Source organism: Salmo salar, chromosome 16 (genome assembly GCF_965601325.2).
Source record: "Salmo salar chromosome 16, fSalSal1, whole genome shotgun sequence".
Classification (NCBI taxonomy): domain Eukaryota; kingdom Metazoa; phylum Chordata; class Actinopteri; order Salmoniformes; family Salmonidae; genus Salmo; species Salmo salar.
The window spans coordinates 22,490,466-22,505,870 of record NC_138306.1 but is presented as its reverse complement, the minus strand read 5'-3'; positions in this window follow the sequence as shown (position 1 = coordinate 22,505,870).

Sequence of the window (15,405 nt, the reverse complement as noted above, 5' to 3'; positions counted from 1 at the left end):
CCTGACAGAACCAGCCCCTTGAAGGTGACACACTGCTGTGCTCAGAGCCTCTGCCTATTTGTTTACACTTCAACATAGTTGCCTCTTCTGTCTGACACACAGACACCAGCTGAGTGACACATGAGCATAGTGAGATGAGAGTTCAATATCATCTGATGCTGGCTGGTTGCCTTTGTTAGAGCTGATGTGTGGCATGTGGAGAGCTTCTACTGCTGCTCCTACTGTTTGTTTCTCTTATTCCATGGAAACATCAGTTGTTGATTGAATGGATAGTCTGTATTACTGTGTTATTCAGAGATACTGTCATCCTCTATTCAAATCCACCAAACTCTATTGCCGGGCAACCTAATGATCCAACGGAACATTAAATTAATATTTTATATATCTTACTTTGATGTCTGCAAACAGTTTGAAGAACAAGCAGTAAATACAATCAGAAAAGTGTGTAAAGAGAATTGGATATGTCACATGCAGACCTTTAAGCGTGTCACCCTTTTTACTTGCAGTAGTCATCTTTTGACAATGATCAGAAGAAGTACAAATAGTCTATTTCTGCTTGCCGCCAATTAGGGTTTTGACAAATGTAACGTTGCCACTGATCTAAGTTCTAAATATAGCCCATAACACACACACAGAACTCTCTCTGGCGTTCAGCAAAGCACATATTGGAGCACTAACAGCTTCATGATGTTGACTGAAGATTGAGAAATGTTGGAACTGTCTAATGGGCTCAAGCAAGGAGAAGTCAGAGAGGCAAGTATACGTCAAGTATATTCCAACAAAGTCTATCCAAGTCATGCATGATTCACATGTTTACTTAAACATAGCTATCATTCTCCAACACAACTATTTCCTTATGGTAAGGAAGGGGCAGAACTGTATGTTTTCTGTATTGCCCACGTGGACAGACTACCTGTGATCCTACCGGCTGAACATGAGTCCTTAGTCCTGGGTGGTGCTGGGTGGATTGCTGCTCTCTGTTGGCCTAGTAACTCTTTGCAGTTCTCTACTACATTTGACTGGGACCAGTTCCCACGGCACTGCTGCCTCAGAGGAAATGAATGAGGAAACCCAGCATTACCATAATGGTCTCTGAGATCCACCTGTTCCTGTCCCCATCCCCGTCCCTGTCTCCCCAAGCTACTCAGCCTGCTTCGTAAAACCCACCACTCCTGATCCCTAGCCCAAATCCCTAGCTTCCTAATACCTGCATGACTCCCCGACTAGCCCCCAGCCTCTCCCACATCCCCTCTGCTGCCTATTTGTAAGACAGGTGCTATTTGCCTGCTGTTTTGGAGCAGTTTTTCATACTCCTTGTAAAGGGTAAAGTCCCTCCAGGGTGTAATTTGGGACCTAAGTGGTGCTTGGTGCCCGTCCCACTGTATATGCCTGACCAGATTAATACGCCCATCAGTGGGGAACTGGAGTCGCATGCTATTCATTACAGCCGATGGCTTGGCCTGCTTTCCCCTCTCTCAGACTCAACTTCTCCCTTTTTTTCCCTTGCTCTCATCTTGCTTTCACCATTTTTTGCCAAGTCGTGAGTAGAGTTGAGTATTTGGCAACTCATTTCATGCATCTTTGTTCTGCCTTTTCCAGGTGGATGGGTGTCTGTGGATGATACAGAGGTCCATTGGGGGGAAAGGGAGAGAGAGAAGAGAGACAGAGAAGGTGAGATCAAAGTATTTTATATCAACTCTATGCAGGCTGTGTGAGTTGGCCTACAAAAGCAGTGAAAAGTGGAGTGATATACTGTACATTCTACTTCTTTCACTTAATTCTTTCAGATTTTTAAACAGATACAAGAAATCCTATATGAAAGTTTAGAGTGCTACATTTCTACAGTATTTAATCATATATATCAGGCCTAAGGGGACAATAATTCACGCTAAGGGCCCTCTCTGAAGCCCCTAATAACTCATTCCAGTCACCGGTTATGGCCATCACTTTGACAGGGGACAAGATAGCTGTCATTCTGGCTAGGCGAGACAGGAGTGCAGGAGTGGGTACAGGAGCTGCCGCCGCTCCGCAACGCTCTAATGAGCACAGAACACATTAAATGGCGTACGCCTATTACAGTCGTCAAATCCCCCCATCCTCCTCTCCTCCTCTGCCCTACCTTGTTCATTAGCTGCTTATCACCCCTGTTGGTGTCATCTGTAATATTTCACATTTTGATTAGCATATGATCCATGGGGGAAAAAGACAAATCATTTTATTAGCGTCAATTACAGCTATAAATGACGATTTATCTGGCTAAATTGTAATTTTACGTGTTCTCCCTCCCAGAAAACGAGAGAGAACAATGGCCTTATACTGTAATTGCAGTAATGAGCAGCAGTGGCGTAAGTTTAGTTTTAGAAGTGGGTGGGACATAACTTGGCGGGGGGTCTGGGGATCCTCACAATTTTTGGGGCATCTAAAGCAAATTTCCTGCATTACTTCACAATCTAATGACCCATGACCCTTCTAGCAGTCTCTATTTAGAACAACAAAAAGTAAGCAAAAATGCTGATAGTCATCAAGCTAGGTAAGCGATCATTTATAAATATGTTTAAGTGATTGATAATACTGAACTAGATCAATGATAATTAAATAATCAATATTGTTTTGCAACTTTAACCAATAGCCTAACAAATTAATAACTCTTACAAATATAGTACAAAATTACTTAACGTTTTATTGTCTTTATTATGACATCCTCTATATCAAATTTCAGCCAGCCCGAGCCACCTGGACGCCCGACCCCGACCAGTCTTGTCAATTACTCAACTCTCTCTCCAACCCAATTTCCTTCCCACTTTTTTTTATGTCTCAAGGGAAATGTTTGGAAAACAAAAGTTTAATAAAACACAGATACACCTACACATTAACGTACATAAACAGTACATCCTCCATATCATAGGCCTAATTGTACTGTAGCTCTTTTTACTTGCACACAATATAGCTGGGTCACCCCGTCCTGCCCCTAGGGGTCCACGGCCATGCAGCGCCCCAACCCTACACACCCCACTCTGCTTTAGGATCTCAGTGAAACATTCATGATTGGTTTCAGGTGTGCTAGGCCAAGGCCAGAGGGACAACCAACAGTACGGCAGACCCCCAGGGCCAGGACTGAGCAGCCCAGCAGCTAAGGACATGGGCATGTTTTCAATACAGACTCCTTTTGTCGTACAGTCATCAATATAGGGCATCCAGACCTTATGAAAGTTGCACAGTGTGCCCTTAATCTTGTAATAAATCACATTTCTGCCATCCATTGTGAGAGGATAAACAACCTTCCAATTAATGGCAATGCATTTCTTAGCTGTATAAATGCTAGGTTACACAGTTTCATCTGATAACATGCTCCAGTATCAACATTTTCAAGCAAACAAAAACAGGAAGAAGGGAGAATCTGTAGACATGCTGAGATAAAAGAACATACTCTTTGCCAGAATTCAGCCAGTCTTCACAAGACCATAACATATGAATATATGATGTCCCCTTCTGTGTTTTAAACCTCCAGCAGAAGAATTACATTTCTGAGTGCATGATATTCAGTTTCACTGGCATATGGTAGGTTCTATGGATGGTATTAAACTGCAGAAATGTATGTCTGAGATGATATGAACATGACTGGGCATTCTAACATATCTGTATCCATTCATCATCATCAATAGCATCTCCCAAATCTTCCTCACATTTTTGTTTTACATGTTTTGTGTCACTGGAAAAAGCCTCTATCAACCCTTGATGCAGTTTGGAAATCAACTTCAGAGGTTTGTGAAACTGCCTTCAAATAATTTCAATCTTGGAAGCTTCTTGCTTTTCCAGTGTTTCCTGCACAGAGACAATAAAGTGTTGTATCTGCAAAAAAAACTCTGTGCCGTCTCAGACTGTAACCTACCCATCAACTCAAGATGGAACTTTGTATCATTCACTAATATTGTTAATATACTGCAAAATTCACCTGAGCTCCATAGACTGGTCTTCCCTGGCTGTCTGACACTGTAGGGACACTTGTCACCATCTGATCCTGCTAAAACTGACTATGAACCATGACAGTGAAGCCTGTAGAGCTGTACATACCGTGCCTGTCAGGAATCAAGGTAAGACACAAGTGCAGACTGTGTGAAGTAACTATGTTTATTGTAACCACAGGGGCAGGCAAACGACAGGTCAAGGCAGGTAGGCTCCGGGTCAGTTCAGGCAGAGGTTGATAATCCAGAGGTGGAGCAAAGGTACAGGATGGCTGGCAGGCTCAGGGTCAGAGATAGGCAGTGGTCATGCAGGCGGGTAAAGGGTCAGGACAGGCAAAGGTTAAAACGCAGAAGGACGAGAAAAGAGAGACTAGGGAAAAACAGGAGCTGAGACGAAAACGCTGGTAGGCTTGAATAAACAAGACGAACTGGCAACAGACAGACAGAAAACACAGGCATAAATACACAGGAGAAAATGGGGAAGATGGGCGACACCTGAAGGGGGGTCGAGGCAAGCACAAGGACAGGTGAAACAGATCAGGGCGTGACAGTGCCACTGTGAAAAGTAGGGAATTAGCTAGGGAAACTGACAGATCAATACATTGCTATATTGACTAATAAAAACTCAAATTGTGCTGAAAAAAGTCTGAATATTGGTCTTCAATATTTTGGCCACTGGTTACATCGTTTGATACAGGTTTAGTGTGATTGAGAATAAAAACAATAGCATACCCACAACAGCTGTTAGATACTACTTCCTGACAGATAGCTAGCTAGATGCTAGTGTTGGTCAATTTCTTCAACAGATGATCAGGTCTATATAATTATCAAACGTATATATTGGTAGTAGAAAGGAAACACAGACTCTTTGATTAAGTATTACAATTCTTCTTTAGTAATACAATTGTAGGCAGAAGTTGGTACAGAGTACAGCATATGATAGCTCTCCCCAGGTTCTGCAAAATGTCTAAGACATCCTGTAACTCATATAGCCTCTCCCAGTCCTCCTTGCGTGAGTTTCCCTGGCAACATTTTAATACATCTAACCTCCCCTGACAGCAGCAACCATCTTGTCAGCAATTGGGGGGCTGTAGGTAGCCTAGTGGTTAGAGTGTTGAACTAGTAACCAAAAGGTTGCAAGATCTAATCCCCGAGCTGACAAGATAAAAATCTGTCATTCTGCCCCCGAACAAGGCAGTTAACCCACTGTTCCTAGGCCATCATTAAAAATAAAAATGTGTTCTTAACTAACCTGCCTAGTTAAATAAAGGTACATTTAAAAAAAAAGCTTGCAGTGGGTTTGACTAAAACTTGACCTTTCATCACAAGTATAGGGTCATATTTGATGATATGATATGATGATCAAAAATGTGATCATATTACTCCAGTGTTAGCCTCCCTACACTGACTTCCTGTTAAGGCAAGGGCTGATTTCAATGTTTTACTGCTAACCTACAAAGCATTACATGGGCTTGCTCCTACCTATCTTTCCGATTTGGTCCTGCCGTACATACCTACACGTACGCTATGGTCACAAGACACAGGCCTCCTAATTGTCCCTAGAATTTGTAAGGAAACAGCTGGAGGCAGGGCTTTCTCCTATGGAGCTCCATTTTTATGGAATAGTCTGCCTACCCATGTGAGAGATGTAGACTCGGTCTTAACCTTTAAGTCTTTACTGAAGACTCATCTCTTCAGTGGGTCCTATGATTGAGTGTAGTCTGGCCCAGGAGTGTGAAGGTGAACGGAAAGGCTCTGGAGCAACGAACCGCCCTTGCTGTCTCTGCCTGGCCGGTTCCCCTCTCTCCACTGGGATTCTCTGCCTCTAACCCTATTACAGGGGCTGAGTCACTGGCTTATTGCTGTTCTTCCATGCCATCCCTAGGAGGGGTGCGTCACTTGAGTGGGTTGAGTCACTGACGTGGTCTTCCTGTCTGGGTTGGCGCCCCCCCTTGGGTTGTGCCGTGGCGGAGATCTTTGTGGGCTATACTCGTCCTTGTCTCAGGATGGTAAGTTGGAGGTTGAAGATATCCCTCTAGTGGTGTGGGGGCTGTGCTTTGGCAAAGTGGGTGGGTTTATATCCTTCCTGTTTGGCCCTGTCCGGGGGTATCGTCGGATGGGGCCACAGTGTCTCCTGACCCCTCCTGTCTCAGCCTCCAGTATTTATGCTGCAGTAGTTTATGTGTCAGTCTGTTATATCTGGAGTATTTCTCCTGTCTTATCCAGTGTCCTGTGTGAATTTAAGTATGCTCTCTCTAATTCTCTCTTTCTCTCTTTCTTTCTTTCTCTCGGAGGACCTGAGCCCTAGGACCATGCCTCAGGACTACTTGACATGATGACTCCTTGCTGTCCCCAGTCCACCTGGCCATGATGCTGCTCCAGTTTCAACTGTTCTGCCTGTGGCTATGGAACCCTGACCTGTTCACCGGACGTGCTACCTGTCCCAGACCTGCTGTTTTCAACTCTCTAGAGACAGCAGGAGCGGTAGAGATACTCTCAATGATCGGCTATGAAAAGCCAAGTGACATTTACTCTTGAGGTGCTGACTTGTTGCACCCTCGACAACTGTGATTATTATTATTTGACCATGCTGGTCATTTATGAACATTTGAACATCTTGGCCATGTTCTGTTATAATCTCCACCCGGCACAGCCAGAAGAGGACTAACCACCCCTCATAGCCTGGTTCCTCTCTAGGTTTCTTCCTAGGTTTTGGCCTTTCTAGGGAGTTTTTCCTAGCCACCGTGCTTCTGCACCTGCATTGCTTGCTGTTTGGGGTTTTAGGCTGGGTTTCTGTACAGCACTTTGAGATATCAGCTGATGTAAGAAGGGCTATATAAATACATTTCATTTGATAACAAGGTGAACAAGTCCAAGCATCTTCTGACAGGTGACTTTATTCATCAGGCCTGCGACAGCCTTGTGTTCTCAGAAAACCAGTTGTATTCTCAGAACCTCAGATAGCCAGGTTGGGGCCCAGACAGGAGGAGTATGAACATAGGCGGTTTCTGCCTTCTGATAGTGTCTGAAGGGCACAACACTCAAAACAGGTAACATACACGCAGAGGTCTTCTAAAGAGGAGACCTTACAGTTTATTATAACACAATTTATTAACCCTTTAAAAGGTATGAGGCCTTGGTTTAACCCCTTCAGGAACTAGAGGTGAACTGGCTGTGGTAGCTACTAGCTAGCTAACTATCTGCTTGTAGTTTATTCACTTCAGTCGAGAGGGAATGAAGCATTAGCTAATGTAACATGTCAGTTACACTACTAGCTCTGGGAATAATATATTTTTTTCTGTCAAACAGCAGTTATCTTGCCAGCTAGATCAGTTAACTAAAGATTAGCCAGTTTCCTCTCTGCTTGCTTTTACAACTAAGAGAAAAAGTTCAACACACACAGACAGTAGCTGCCTCTCTTCATCTCCCATGCTGGTCCTATACGCCAGCCTTTCAGAAGCTTTGTCTTCACACAGCCTGTCCGCACGCTGTGTGGTCCGTGGGGTCCTAAATCCAGCCTGCTGAAGCCGGAAAACCCGACTGCTCTGAGGCATCAGCATGGTCCTAAAGCACACTGCTGCTGTGTTTTGTATCACATTACAATGATTTAAAAAAAAGTATTTTCAGAATGTGGGGAGGTCATGTCCTCCCCGTCCCAAGTGAAAGTTGCGCCCCTGGTGAGCAGCACAAGAGAAGAGTGAATTATTCAGTATGCTTTCCCTTCCTTTGGTGAATAGTGAGCTGGTATATTTGTTGAATGTCTAACTGGACGACCGGATTAAGAAGAGTGTGCAAGAACAGTGTGTGTGTGTGTGTGTGTGTGTGTGTGTGTGTGTGTGTGTGTGTGTGTGTGTGTGTGTGTGTGTGTGTGTGTGTGTGTGTGTGTGTGTGTGTGTGTGTGTGTGTGTGTGTGTGTGTGTGTGTGTATGTTGTTTATGATGATGACAGGTCAAGTCGCTGTATTGAAAGTACCAATGATTTTAAATTAGTTTAGGTTGGCAGACTGGTACCTGGAATGTGAGAGTGTGGATCACATAAACACCCACAGGTGACGCTGTTGTGTCACAAACAGCAGTGGATTTCTGAAAACATGGAGGATCCAAGGAAAAGAAACACAGGAGCATCCGAAATGCCAATAAATAAGTGATGACACCACTGAATACTTCTAGTCATACATGCATTCAAGAACTGTACCCTAGGACGCTCTATTCATGTGACTTAATGTATAAGTAACACATGAGGTTGAAGGGAATAGGCTCGTGGTAATGGCTGGTGCGGTAAAAGTGGAATGGGATCAGATACATCAAACACATGGTGAATTGCCATACTATTCGCTCTGTTCCAGCCATTTATATGAGCCGTCCTGCCCTCAGCAGCCTCCACTGATAAGTAAAGATGATACAGTAAGTACAGTCTGGTACTCACTGTGTATCTAACTCATGTACTATGTAAATGCATCTGATTTTGCTTAATGACAGAGATAGAAAGGAGAGAGAGAGAGTAAGGAAAAGGTGCGATAGACGAGAGACAAGAGACAAGAGACGAGAGAGCGAGAGTGAGAGAGAGGGAGAGCGAGAGAGAGAGAGAGCGAAAGAGACAGAGTCCTAGGCCATACGACAAACGTTTTGTTGGCTTTTGATTTGTCTGATTCCACTGCTGCTCTATATTCATGATCGTAAATTACTGATCAAGGACTCTATCTCACAGCAGATGTCAATGCTCTCCCAGTGATACTCTCTCTCTCTCTCTCTCTCTCTCTCTCTCCCAAAGCTGATTTTGGATATTTACAATATAAAAATAAATAAAAAATGAGAATCAAATATTGTCAACGGGATAACAGTAACAACAATAACCAAGGGTCAAAATAACCATACATTCAACAATAACAATAATCATACAGTAGAGGACATGTGCAGGTTTATTGGTCTGTCAGACACTTTCCCTCAACTTATGGCAGGCAGCAATGTAGTGCGCTGCCAATACACAGCTCTCTGCGTCCTCCCCCAACAGGACGGGTAGCCTATCCTCATCAGAGAGGTCTTTGAAACCTTGAATAAGGGTTTCACATTTGGGGAAATGACACTCTCTAATTGTTTTATATTTTTGGCATTTTGTCAGGAAATGCAGCTCCGTCTCAGGTTCTGCTGTGGTGCAGTGGTTGCACAGCCTTTCCTCTACAGGGAGCCAGGTGTTCCTGTGTCTACCCTTCTCAATGGCAAGTCTGTGCTCACTGAGCCTGTACTTTGTCAAGGTTTTCTAAGGTTTTGATCAGTAACCATGGTCAAATATTTAGCCATAGTGTACTGTCGATTTAGGGCCAGATAGCACTGCATTTTGCTTTGTGTTTGTGCTTGTGTTTCCCAATAAGCAATGTATTTTTGTTTTGACTGTGTTGTAATTTGGTTTATTCTGATTGATTGGATGTTCTGGTCCTGAGGCTTCAGTGTGTTAGTAGAACAGGTTTGTGAACTCAGCCCCAGGACCAGCTGGATGAGGGGACTCTTTTCTTTGCTCAGCTCTTGGCATTGCAGGGCTTGGTAATGATATGAGAGGGGGTCACTGTATTTTAGATGTTTCCAAAACTTAATTGCTCTTTTTTGAGTTTTTATTATTAGTGGATATTGGCCTAATTCTGCCCTGCATGCATCTCTCTCTCTCTCTCTCTCTCTCTCTCTCTCTCGGATAAAAGTGGTACTTCACAGAACATAGACGAAGAGAAGCAGAAGAAAAAACAAGATCGAGAAGGAGAGAGACAAGGGATTGGATGAGAGGAACAATTACCATGGGTGAGTCAGGTGTTGTAATTATGTGTGTTGATCGTGACAGGGAGGCTGTTGAGAGCAGTAATGGGATCCCTGCTGTGGACATGTCACTGGTCTGTGAAGAGCTGGCAGAGACACTCATTACCTGATGACCAGGGGCTGCCTACTTGCATGTTGGTGTGTGTGTCTGTGTATGGCATTGTGCCCTGGGTAAATGTGTGCTAGCTCAACCAATACGTTGTCTGAGGATGCACATTCTGTACCATATCCCTTAATATATGCATCTGATAAATGACTAGATATATGGAGTACATAGAGAAGGTTCCTTGGGCCAATACAATACCGCTCTCTTTGAACAGTACTGAGAGTCATGTCCTTTTGACTTCCTGGAAGAGAATACAGATGAATCTGTAGATAACCTAGACAGTGCTCTCCAGTGTGAAAGACATGTAGCCTATATATCAACTTTTGCTGTCGTAAAAGTCCCTGGTCTGACAGGTGCTGCTGGAGTCTCTATTCATAGGTGAATCGTGAAGCAAGTTGCTAGGTTGCAAGTTGCCACAATCAAACATAGAACTTATGTGCATAATCTTGGCTTTGAAGGATGCTGAGAGACAGCCGTAGACCGTTATACGTACTCCCAATGGCAGTCCTGACTGACTGACTGAGAATACATTCTCTCCTCGGGTTTCTGTGTTTCATAAATCACTGTCAGATGGTTGTGGAATGGCTTTCTACCCCTGTAGATTACCATAACAATGATTATCTGGCAGCAAAACATTGCTTTTCCCCAAGACCCGATTTGCTAAAAGGTTGTTTTGCAAATGCCAGAACAACATCTAACAACATATTTAATTAACTGCAGTTTTGATTAATTGTTTATCTACAGATACAAATGAACTGGAGTTGAAGATAGCAGATTATGCAGCTCTATTAGCTCTACTGTTCTGTATTGCTACTCATCAATAACTAGCATAGTTGACACCAATAGCTCCAGTATGGAATTGTGCCATACCAATTCCACAATGTTGAAGCCATATCGTTTGGAGTCATTGGTGTGTCCTGTTTCTCGCTAACATGCTGACCACACCACTCGCGTTGCGTGAGTGAACATTGCAAAATAAATGTACACATACATGCTATTCAATCATTTCATCTAAACTGCTTGCGAGCGTTTGCATAGCCAGGCACTGAAATAGAACTTGATTCTATTTTTGACACGTGATGCACCTCAAGTCCTGCCTCTCCCATTTCCTCATTGGTTTTTAGGAGCATATACCCACATGGGTGATTGAAAGATGAATTGAGGTCCACACTCCATTCCAGTTGGTGGTGGTAATGCACCTTAAAGTTGGTTGCCAACTTACATATAAAGTCCACAGAAGAAGAAGACTACTACTGAAGGAGGAAAGATTACTAGAAACAATTAGTTTCCTCTTTTATCTGTGGATTAAATGTTGAAGTAGAGAACACATGATTTTGTGTGACTCAAAATGGATAAACATTCTACAAGGTCCAGAAAAAAGGACCTTGTGCATTCCTTGGTGAATAACAAGCCAATGTTTATATCACAGGAAAAAAATAGCTAGCAACAGCAAGCTAGCTAGCTAAACGTACATTCATGTGTTTCGACCTGTCCCCAAATTAATATAGTTGGTTCAGAGTTTGTTTTGATATTTCAACCTGCATGTCTTGGATCGCGTCTGGTGTGGATGTACAAAATCAACATGCGTGCGAAGGCGCACGATCATTTCCAAAGGTATCACTCCCCAGAGGGATCTAGGCTGGATCCAGACATTGAATGACGTTCTTAAGGGAGGGGGATAGATGGAGTGGACACATCCTTCACTATCTCACTCCTCTCAGTCTCCTCCATTCACCCTTTCTTTGTGAACAGCGAAAAGACTGAGATAGATTATTACAGTTAATCCGAGTAGAATGAGAAAAAGTGCTGAGGTGAGACAGCAGAAATTACCTCTCACTTGATCCTGCCTGCTCAGCCCTCCCTCTCTCAGGCTCATTTGTATTCCTCCTGTACTGGGTGATAGAGAAAGAGGTAGGGAGGGAGGGAGGGAGAGGAGGAGGGAAGACAGTGGAGTTGGGGTAAGCACAAGTCTCCGTGACAGAGAGAACATTTCAATTTCAAATTACATTCTCTTCCTCATAAAAATCCACCTCCATAACTTTCATCATTGATTTTGTCCCAATTTAGCAAATGAGTACACACTTAGAAAAAGGGTTCCAAAAGGGTTCTTCGGCTGTCCCCATAGGACAACCCTTTTTGGTTCCAGGAAGAACACCTCTGTGGAAAGAGTTTTACATGGAACCCAAAAGGGTTCTATCTGGAACCAAAAGGTTTCTACCTGGAACGAAAAACGGTTCTTCAAAGGGTTTTTCTATGGGGACAGACGAAGAACCCTTTTAGGTCCTAAATAGTACCTTTTTAGGACTACAGTTGCAGTTGAGAGTTCTCATTCCATGACTTAAAAGGCGTGCATTAATTTGAGCTGTGTGTGTGTGTGTGTGTGTGTGTGTGTGTGTGTGTGTGTGTGTGTGTGTGTGTGTGTGTGTGTGTGTGTGTGTGTGTGTGTGTGTGTGTGTGTGTGTGTGTGTGTGTGTGTGTGCATACTTTAGAGTGTGGGTTTGGCTGGATGTCCATACCGATGTTAGGTGTTTCATGGGGCTGAAAATGAACCAAACTTTTGCGAGGGTGGGAATGGAGGGAGCAGAAGGGAGTGGAGGGAAGTGGATGGCCAGCTTATGAGGGATGACAGGTAAAGAATAATTGAGCCTGTACCAGTGGAGCCTGTCTTTGAGCAGATCCCCCTAACTAGAGGACCAGTGCAAGGGGGAGCCAGCCAGCCAGTCAACTTACACTCACACTCTTATAGTAAACACATTGTTAATTTCTCTTAAAGGGAGAGTGGGGTAAGTTGAGCCACCCTTGTTTATAGGAAACCATACACAAAATTGACCAAATATTTAGGAAGATGTTTATTTAGATTTCAAGGCACACAACCAGCATGGCTACCACAGCATTCTGCAGCGATACGCCAACTCATCTGTTTTTCGCTTAATGGGACTATCGTTTCTGGCCTCCACAATCAACTGACCTCAACCCAATTGAGATGGTTTGAAATGAGTTGGACTGCAGAGTTAAGGAAAAGCAGCTAACTGTCACGTGTGCTCCCTCTCCGGCCTCTAGGTCACCAGTCTGCTTGTCATGTCGCACACCTGTCACCATCGTAACGCGTAATTGCACATTATGACACTCACCTGGACTCCATCACCTCCTTGATTACCTGCCCTTTATATGTCACTCCCTTTAGTTTCTTCCCGAGTCGTCATTGTATCTGTTTCTGTACCATGTCGGTGCACTGTTTGTTTCATTTATTTATTCAATATATTCACTCCCTGAACTTGCTTCCCGACTCTCAGCGTGTATCGTTACACCAACAAGTGCTCAGCATCTGTGGGAACTCCTTCAAGTCTGTTGGAAAAGCATTCCAGGTAAAGCTGGTTGAGAGAATGCCAATAGTGTGCAAAGCTGTCATCAAGTTAATGGGTGGCTACTTTGAAGAAACTGTAATATATATAAAACATATATTTTGATTTGAAATATATATAACATATATTGATTTGTTTAACACCTTTTTTGGTTACTACATGATTCCATATGTGTTACTTCATAGTTTTGCTGTCTACACTATTATTCTACAATGTAGAACATAGTAAGAATAAGAAGAAAAACCCTTGAATGAGTAGGTGTGTCCAAACTTTTGACTGGTACTGTATATATATCTTTGCTAGAAAGAATACTATATTTCCCTTGATGGAATGATGCTGAATGCAAAACATGGCTCAACTTACCCCACTCTCCCCCCATACCTCTCTTACCCTCCTCTGTTCCCTCTTCCTCTCTCTCTTTTTGGACCTTTGTCCCTCCCTCTCTGCCATCTCTCACTCTCTCCCCCTTTAAGAATATAAAGTGCATTCGGAAAGTATTCAGACCCCTTGAATGTTTTCCACATTTTGTTACGTTACAGCCTTATTCTAAAATTGATTAAATCTTTTTTTTCCCTTGTCAATCTACACTCAATACCCCATAATGACAAAGCAAATGTATTACAACTAAAAACTGAAATATCACATTTACTTAAGTATTTAGGCTCTTTACTCAGTACTTTGTTGAAGCACCGTTGGCAACAATTACAGCCATGAGTCTTCTTGGATATGACGCTACAAGCTTGGCACACCTGTATTTGGGTAGTTTCTCCCATTCTTCTCTGCAGATCCTCTCAATCTCTGTCAGGTTAGATGGGGAGCATTGCTGCAGAGCTATTTTCAGGCCACCACCATGCTTCAGGGATGGTGCCAGGTTTCCTCCAAACATGACGTTTGGCATTCAGGCCAAAGAGTTCAATCTTGGTTTCATCAGACCAGGGAATCTTGTTTCCTTGTGGCAAACTCCAAGCCGGGTGTCATGTGCCTTTTACTGAGGAGTTGCTTCCGTCTGGTCACTCTAGCATAAAGGCCTGATTCGTGGAGTGCTTTAGAGATGGTTGTCCTTCTGGAAGGTTCACCCATCTCCACAGAGGAACTCTGGAGCTCTGTCAGAGTGATCATTGGGTTCTTGGTCACCTCCCTGACCAAGGCCCTTCTCTCCCAATTGCTCAGTTTGGCCAGGCGGCCAGCTCTAGGAAGAGTCTTGGTGGTTCCAAACTTCTTCCATTTAAGAATGATGGAGGCCACTGTGTTCTTAGGGACCTCCAACACTGCAGACATTTTTTGGTTCTCTCCCCCAGATCTGTTCCTCAACACAATTCCTTCAACCTCATGGCTTGGTTTTTGCTCTGACATGCACTGTAAACTGTGGGAATAAACAGGTGTGTGCCTTTAAAATCATGTTCAATCAATTATATTTATCACAGGTGTACTCCAATCACCTGAAAGGATGATCAATGAAAACAGGATGCACCTGAGCTCAATTTCGAGTCTCATAGCAAAGGGTCTGAATACTTATGTATTTTTTTATTATTATTATTATTTTTATTCTAAAAAAGTGCTTTGCTTTGTCATTATGGGGTATTGTGAGTAGATTGATGAGGAAAAATGTTTATTTCATCCATTTTAGAATAAGTCTGTAACGTAACAACATGTGGAAAAATGGAAGGGGTCTGAATACTTTTTGAATGCACTGAATGTTGTCTGTGTTCATGGGAACAACAAAGCAAACACAGACCAGAGCAGTAAAACGTTGGATAATGGGCAGAATTTTGCAGCCTGAACGTTGGGTCTGGGTGAAGGGAGGTTGGAGTTGCCCAATTTGTATCTGTTTTCCCACCCTAGTGGAGTTGCCAACAGCCAGATGCATTCGGTTTTGTGGATACAGCTGTTTGAACCTAGCTACTTTTTCCACTGAAAACCAGATGTGTGAACTCCGCTCAGGCGTTTCTTTGACACCTGCTACATTTGGTTATTGTTTTCCTGATGGGAAGAGGGTGATAGGCTGTTCTGGTCAGAGGGGAGAAGAACTTAATAAGCAGCAGGTCTTTACATAGGATTGTGTGGTGTGCAATGCATCTATGGAATAAAAACAGTTTTGAGTTTGAGGTAATACTGGTATGGTGGAGAGTTTCTGCATGATAAATGTAGGAATTTAATGAAAATAAAAAAATTGA